Below are 7,271 nucleotides of genomic sequence, written 5' to 3' on the forward strand. Positions count from 1 at the left end.
CACTAGTGGCAACAAAAGATGAGCCTTCGAAAAAATCCATATTATATTTTGATCATCATGGAAAAAAACAAATACTGTAAACGTAAAATACTTTTGTATTCTAAATCAATAGAACCTACATTTAGTGAAGTTAATATATTTGAGTTTGATATGTTCAATACAAAGCAGAGTATTAAAATAAAACATGTTGATGCGTTATCACGAAAACGGTTACATCCACTATCTCGCAGGTGGTAAGAGCTAAAAACGAGGACTTAAGAGAACTTTTATAAAATTGGTGAATGGAAAAAATCCATATTATATTTTGATCATCATGGAAAAAAACAAATACTATAAACGTAAAATACTTTTGTATTCTAAATCAATAGAACCTACATTTAGTAAAGTTAATATATTTGAGTTTGATATGTTCAATACAAAGCAGAGTATTAAAATAAAACATGTTGATGCGTTATCACGAAAACGGTTACATCCACTATCTCGCAGGTGGTAAGAGCTAAAAACGAGGACTTAAGAGAACTTTTATAAAATTGGTGAATGGAAAAAATCCATATTATATTTTGATCATCATGGAAAAAAACAAATACTATAAACGTAAAATACTTTTTGTATTCTAAATCAATAGAACCTACATTTAGTAAAGTCAATTTATTTGAGTTTGATATGTTCAATACAAAGCAGAGTATTAAAATAAAACATGTTGATGCGTTATCACGAAAACGGTTACATCCACTATCTCGCAGGTGGTAAGAGCTAAAAACGAGGACTTAAGAGAACTTTTATAAAATTGGTGAATGGAAAAAATCCATATTATATTTTGATCATCATGGAAAAAAACATACTGTAAACGTAAAATACTTTTGTATTCTAAATCAATAGAATCTACATTTAGTAAAGTTCATATATTTGAGTTTGATATGTTCAATACAAAGCAGAGTATTAAAATAAAACATGTTGATGCGTTATCACGAAAACGGTTACATCCACTATCTCGCAGGTGGTAAGAGCTAAAAACGAGGACTTAAGAGAACTTTTATAAAATTGGTGAATGGAAAAAATCCATATTATATTTTGATCATCATGGAAAAAAACATACTGTAAACGTAAAATACTTTTGTATTCTAAATCAATAGAACCTACATTTAGTAAAGTTCATATATTTGAGTTTGATATGTTCAATACAAAGCAGAGTATTAAAATAAAACATGTTGATGCGTTATCACGAAAACGGTTACATCCACTATCTCGCAGGTGGTAAGAGCTAAAAACGAGGACTTAAGAGAACTTTTATAAAATTGGTGAATGGAAAAAATCCATATTATATTTTGATCATCATGGAAAAAAAACAAATACTGTAAACGTAAAATACTTTTGTATTCTAAATCAATAGAACCTACATTTAGTAAAGTCAATTTATTTGAGTTTGATATGTTCAATACAAAGCAGAGTATTAAAATAAAACATGTCGATGCGTTATCACGAAAACGGTTACATCCACTATCTCGCAGGTGGTAAGAGCTAAAAACGAGGACTTAAGAGAACTTTTATAAAATTGGTGAATGGAAAAAATCCATATTATATTTTGATCATCATGGAAAAAAACATACTGTAAACGTAAAATACTTTTGTATTCTAAATCAATAGAACCTACATTTAGTAAAGTTCATATATTTGAGTTTGATATGTTCAATACAAAGCAGAGTATTAAAATAAAACATGTTGATGCGTTATCACGAAAACGGTTACATCCACTATCTCGCAGGTGGTAAGAGCTAAAAACGAGGACTTAAGAGAACTTTTATAAAATTGGTGAATGGAAAAAATCCATATTATATTTTGATCATCATGGAAAAAAACATACTGTAAACGTAAAATACTTTTGTATTCTAAATCAATAGAACCTACATTTAGTAAAGTTCATATATTTGAGTTTGATATGTTCAATACAAAGCAGAGTATTAAAATAAAACATGTTGATGCGTTATCACGAAAACGGTTACATACACTATCTCGCAGGTGGTAAGAGCTAAAAACGAGGACTTAAGAGAACTTTTATAAAATTGGTGAATGGAAAAATCCATATTATATTTTGATCATCATGGAAAAAAACAAATACTGTAAACGTAAAATACTATTTGTATTCTAAATCAATAGAACCAACATTTAGTAAAGTCCATTTATTTGAGTTTGATATGTTCAATACAAAGCAGAGTATTAATATCCTTTAGAGTATTAATTTTCCACAATAGGGAGCAACATTCACTCAACGGTAACATCCACTATCTCGCAGGTGGTAAGAGCTAAAAACGAGGACTTAGAGAACTTTTATAAAATTGGTGAATGGAAAAAATCCATATATATTTGATCATCATGGAAAAAAAACAAATACTGTAAACGTAAAATACTTTTGTATTCTAAATCAATAGAACCTACATTTAGTAAAGTCAATTTATTTGAGTTTGATATGTTCAATACAAAGCAGAGTATTAATATAAAACATGTTGATGCGTTATCACGAATGTATACTATACAGGAAATAAAAGAGGTGAGCTATAACAATTTTCTTTTAAAATTCGATACAACAATGGTAACCAATGGAAACGTGAGAGAAGTACATGGGGAATATGACAAAATAGTCATACAAGAGAGAGGTAGCTTAACCACCTGCCTACAAACCAAGATCTGTACAAGATCCAAGGCTAAAGCAAAATTATGACAAAAACGTTCCAAAAAAAAATTAGATATAATATCAAAATTCAGATTTTGAATGAATATTTGTGGGGCAGTCCACAATAAGGAGCAACATTCACTCAACGGTAACATCCACTATCTCGCAGGTGGTAAGAGCTAAAAACGAGGACTTAGAGAACTTTTATAAAATTGGTGAATGGAAAAAATCCATATTATATTTTGATCATCATGGAAAAAAAAACAAATACTGTAAACGTAAAATACTTTTGTATTCTAAATCAATAGAACCTACATTTAGTAAAGTCAATTTATTTGAGTTTGATATGTTCAATACAAAGCAGAGTATTAAAATAAAACATGTTGATGCGTTATCACGAAAACGGTTACATCCACTATCTCGCAGGTGGTAAGAGCTAAAAACGAGGACTTAAGAGAACTTTTAAAAAATTGGTGAATGGAAAAAATCCATATTATATTTTGATCATCATGGAAAAAAAACAAATACTTTAAACGTAAAATACTTTTGTATTCTAAATCAATAGAACCTACATTTAGTAAAGGCAATTTATTTGAATTTGATATGTTCAATACAAAGCAGATTATTAATATCCTTTAGAGTATTAATTTTCCACAATAGGGAGCAAAATTCACTCAACGGTAACATCCACTATCTCGCAGATGGTAAGAGCTAAAAACGAGGACTTAAGAAAACTTATATAAAATTGGTTTTAAAAACATATAATCTCATAAACCCGTGGTATTACTATTATTTCAATTGTGCACGTGTAGAAATGTATTTAAAATTAATTTTTATGTATTCTTCAACCAAATAAGCCTATTGTGCCCAATGGTAAAGATTGTTTATTTTAAAAGAATAAGAAGCATGTATCTACACATTTATAAGCTTAAGGGAGATGACATGAAGACGGTATGTATAAATTGACACATTTTAATGGCTAACAAAAAATTAAATGAACATTTTTAATTTATGAAATTAAATTAAATTACTAGGAATATTGAGTTATTCATGAAGGATCACTGTAAGAGAGAATGTAGAGTTATTAAAAATAATAGAAATGACATGGGACCCAAGCCTCATACTCGATTACCCTTACATGAGAGATGTCATTCTCTGATATCTCTACTATGAACATATTCTTCTTCGTATTGGGATACTTTTTGCCATTTTCAGAGATATTATATTATATTAAGGACAATGGGTTTCACTGATAAATTATTTTAAACAGTCAATTAAATAGACAAAACTATGAATCAAAAAATGCATAGGACTAGCAGCGCGCGACTCGCAAATAGGACTACCACGAGCTTGCCTTTTTGAAGTTGGCAACTATATCAAATCTGCATTGGAAATTTCCCAGGCCAAGTTGTTGCTTATCTACGACAACAATAACTTACAATGACCTCACCCAAAGACACCTGCAAATGCATGAGCCGACCATATCCAAGGAGCTGAAATCATATATAGAGGAGCCATGAACATGGCATATTCAGATGTAGGTACCTAAGCAGTTGAGACCAAAGCAACTTCATGACATTCTCAGCCACGTACACTTTTATACGATTACTATATGAACTATATTACAATAATAAACAACTATTTCATTTTACTGCTAAATTGACTACTACAACTTATTTCAATCATCATCATTTGGAATCCTTGAAGGGCCCCACGTAACAATGTCAATAATAATAAGTAAAAATTTGTATTTTTATTATTCTTATATTTTGTTTTATAAATATTTAGATGGTGCAAATGATAAAAGCATTTGTCAATAGATACTATATCCATGTTTGAATTGAAATAGTATAATAAATAGAAGTCATTACTGAAGGTTATAGCTCAAAAACACAAAAATAAAATTTTGAAAATATAGTAATATTATAATATAATATTAACAATTTAGAATTTTAACAGACAATTATTATTTTAAGAAGTCAAATTGTAACCAGTCAAACTTTTTGTGTCTATTAAACGTATATTTTCTGAAGCAAGAATAAATATAATTAATCCAAATATACCTAACAAGAGTTCTTTGTTTATTTTTCAATGTAAAGGACGTTAATGTACAAAACAGTATCAAAGTTGGACAGAGGACCAACTAAGACTTAAATAAATAAATAACAAATACTTAGGGTTTAGTACTAGGTATTTTAATATTTATTTTTTACGTTTTTATAATTTTTTCATTTGCTGTTCAACTTTATTATTTGGTGTTAGATCTTGTAAATTATTGACTACTTGTGTTGTTATGAAAATTTACACTAAGATATTACCTAATTGTATTTATATGGCATATTTCTTAAAAAAATATATACATTTGTTGTTTATGTACACAGTTTATATCATTTTATTACTCAATCATATGGATAAAAAAAGTTTTCAATTTTTAAAGTGAATTAAACAATTTTAAATATTTAATTTACTATTCGACTGCAGAAATAAACTCATAACATATGGAAAATTATATTAACCATGCATTTTTTCTTTAAATGGCCAAATTAAAAAGTTAACTAAACTTCACCATATTCAAAAGATTTATAGAAAATAACTGTGGTTGACTCAATGTATAATCTTAGAAATAATTGGCATAATATGGCTACAAGTATAAATTTCAGATGTCCCAAATATTTTAAAACTTGTTAGGAATTGGCTATCTATAAGTTTTATATGACAATGACAAAATAATTTCATTACTAATGTACCTACCATGCTTACAGCTGTATACGTTTAAAGAAAATAAAACAAGTAAATAGCCACAAAGTAAAAAATGTATTGGTTTCTTGAATAGGTATTTTAATAATAATATGATTTTATTTTCATCTAAGGAATTTAAATATTTTCTATTATTCCATTGATCCATAACCATATTGAATTTCTCGTCAAAATGAAGTTATTTGGTTTTTAATTCCAGCAAATGCATTAAATTTAACATGATGTTGCTCAGGGCAAAGCTAATAGCCTCTTATGTGAAATAAACCAAAAAATTACATTTTAATGTCTCTGAATTCAGAAAATAATACACAATCTAGTGATAAATATTTCAATTTTAATGTTATCACAGAAACATTTTAATCCTTCAAAACAATGAACCTCTTATGTGGGCCCCTCTACTGTGTTTCTTTGATACATTTCTATGTGCATAGCGGAAGATTGTCATACTGTTGGTTAGTACGTACCTATTTTGTACATGAGAAATAATCAGCTCATGTCAAATATGATGAAAAACGATAAAACTATTTTTAATAGTAACATGCAAACCAGTAACAATGTAACAGTTCCGGATACTCTGCACGACGAACAACCATTGACGTTGATCTGGATGTGGTCAGTGTTCGTAGGTCAGGCTTTCATGGCAAGACTGAAATTCTGCAATTACCGGTACCGAATACACAAGTTCTCGCTGTCGGAATGATACCTAACCAAGCATAAACAAAGGTTAAAATAAACAAAAGGCACGCAAACAAGTGTTTTCCCGATACGCGAAATCGACATAACCACTACCCAGGCGTCAACGGAAAATGAGAACGGTAGAATAATAATATTAATAATAATAATATTATATTATAACGCGTTGTATTAATCGTAATATTATTACCTGTCCATGTAATGACGGCCGATGGCGTACAGAACGGAAAACTATCACCGTCGGCTTTTGGAGGCGACGAGACGAACACAGTGCGCACACAGCAGAGCAGCAGGTACCGACGAGGAAGAAGTGAAGTTTCGAGATAAATGGCCGACCGGTCCGCAGTGCACCGACGCCATACGATGCTGCTACGCAGTACACGTTCAATTATTGTACGTCGTCAGTCGGCGTTCCGAGTCAGGCGTTGCGCGGAGGGGAGACGGCAGCGGGCGGCGGCGGCGACAGTTGTTGTTGTCTACGTGTCGTCGAGCCGGCGGTGAAAGGGAACGTTGTTACACCTGAACGTTCACAAGGTCCAATTTCCAGTGGTTCCCATTCTGCCGACTGACAAACCGTGCGACACGTCAACACTAAACACTATAAAAAAAAAATAATAACAATAAGCATTCGTATCGATATCATTGTGGAGGAGCGGCGGTCGTCGTGACGACGACTCGACCGACGTGTTTTGAGTTACCTATAAAAAAAATACTTACGACTCGATTTTGTTATGTACGAGCTACGAGGAAAAATATCGTTTATTTTACGGTTATTGCAAATATAGTTAATACTTACAACACGGCTGATGTCGCAGAGAGAGGTGATATAGTCGACGGACGATTAGCGACGTGATTATGTGCGATGCCGTAGACGACAAAAATGAGAAACGGCCAGTTGAAAAAAACTGTGAAATTAACCGACGTGGATCACGCTCAGGCCACAGCGAAAGACTGAAGAACGGCGCGCTGCGGCAGGCCGGCCCGAGGTCGCCGCCGCCGAGATTCGACGCCCGACCGGCTTCATCAAACCAGTGTGACCAACCGTCCTTACACTACTTGTCGACTAAGTGGAGAAATGAAGGCCCCCCGCGTCATTATAGTTATAATAATAATAATTTAATAAGAGAGGTAAGACGTAGGTACGCAAGTTAGT

At 31.6% G+C, this 7,271-nt stretch overlaps 1 long non-coding RNA gene across 2 annotated transcripts; it reads right to left on the reverse strand.

The window, feature by feature from the left end:
* Positions 1-4,050: 4,050 nt before the first annotated feature.
* LOC115034487 lies at positions 4,051-7,068 on the reverse strand. 2 transcript variants are annotated; one of them, XR_003839842.1, is made up of 4 exons: positions 6,915-7,068; positions 6,309-6,716; positions 5,972-6,128; positions 4,051-4,161 (listed from the first exon to the last, which is right to left on the reverse strand). It is a non-coding gene; the product is annotated as an uncharacterized LOC115034487 (long non-coding RNA). The 2 variants fall into 2 exon arrangements; XR_003839841.1 differs by lacking the exon at positions 4,051-4,161 and having other exon boundaries at positions 4,631-6,128.
* Between the last annotated feature and the right edge of the window lie 203 nt (positions 7,069-7,271).

Source organism: Acyrthosiphon pisum, chromosome X, assembly GCF_005508785.2.
Source record: "Acyrthosiphon pisum isolate AL4f chromosome X, pea_aphid_22Mar2018_4r6ur, whole genome shotgun sequence".
Classification (NCBI taxonomy): domain Eukaryota; kingdom Metazoa; phylum Arthropoda; class Insecta; order Hemiptera; family Aphididae; genus Acyrthosiphon; species Acyrthosiphon pisum.